This window comes from Anneissia japonica, unplaced genomic scaffold, assembly GCF_011630105.1.
Source record: "Anneissia japonica isolate Jap-2015-1 unplaced genomic scaffold, ASM1163010v1 scaffold288279_len68211_cov118, whole genome shotgun sequence".
NCBI classification, from domain to species: Eukaryota; Metazoa; Echinodermata; class Crinoidea; order Comatulida; family Comatulidae; genus Anneissia; species Anneissia japonica.
Genome location: NW_022695042.1, coordinates 19,503 through 20,985, shown reverse-complemented (window position 1 = coordinate 20,985; position 1,483 = coordinate 19,503).

Below are 1,483 nucleotides of genomic sequence, written 5' to 3'. Positions count from 1 at the left end.
CAAAATAGAAAACTGGCTTTAATATATTCTTATTCTCCACATTGTAAGCTTCAAAATGATGGGTCGTTTACTGGAATAGACTTACTACTGTATTACCAATGTTACAAATAAGAGTATTATGGATATTGTGTCTAAAGAATACAATACTGCCGCATTCTTATGTTAATTACTCATTTAGTGATGCTGGTTTTACGATGGCAAGCCTCAAATGTTCAATAACTGCTGCTGAGAAATTCAAACAAAAGATAAGATTTTATACTCAAAATATATAAAATCACTTTATTTCGAAACAAAACAAAGGAAAACATACAAAACCTAGGTCGTGACCTTATAAAGGAACACTAGGTAAATAGACAAAAACAGTTACAAAAGCAGGTGACAAGAAAACAGAAGAGAGACAAATTAAATAAAAAAATACTCAAAATTCAATATAGTTAAGGTCATTGCCTTCAGATTAAAAAAATTCATTCAAATTTATCAAAAATCTAAATAAATTACTGTATATTGCACGGGACTCATTAATTTGGAAATATGGAGGATTTACCCAAGAATTGGTTGTTCTTTTGCGTAATAGATGCTGAAGGAAGAAACTATAGCAATTTTCAAAACATTATCCCTTAAAGTCTTAAGTGAGATTGGTTTATTGCAAATTGTTAAGATTTTTTACAGTTTATTTAAATTATCTGGGGAGACATACCCTCTGGATCCCACCTCCAGAGCAATCAGTTCAACCTTGTAGCCAGAGGCCAAGATGTCAGCTGTGAGGGAAGTATATTAACTTTACGGGAGTGAGCTTGATTAATACCCGTTTCAAATGGAAAATGTATTTTGAGATCTTTCCAAAAAATACAGTTGTCCTGGATCAAGTTATTTATTAATTATTTTTGCTATGAACTAAATGTCTACTATTTTTTGACACAATATTCATTCCATTTTTTTTTTAGGCGAGATTTTTTTTTATTCCTTGTTTTGCGTACTTATTATTTTTTTTAAAGATTATCGGAGGAGGGAGGAAAATTATTTTGCCAAAATCATCCAGATCCAGATGGAGGAGAAACTAAGAACAAAATTTTATTGGTGAATGTAAAATAGGATGGTTAAATGCTTCAAATTTATATAATTATGAAGAAATATACACATCTTACCTTTGGGGATTTCAAGGCTGCAGAGGGCGTAATAAAAATAAAGAAAACATTTTATTTTGTTCTAAAGTTTCCACTTTTTCGTGGCGGCGGGTGCGCTAATTGGCCAAAAGAAAAATTTATTTTAAATCGAAATCATCAACATTTGCAGTCGGCGGGTTCGCCAATCAAGGTATAAAAAAAGTCTCGCCTTATGATAGTTGTTATTAAAAACAAAGAAGAGGGGAAAATGCATTATTCTGATTTTCATATTTACACATGTTTGTATTGTTTAGGTATTGGATTGGATTGGATTGGATTTATTCGGTGTAAACACAAAGGATAGCCCACGAAATTCTAGA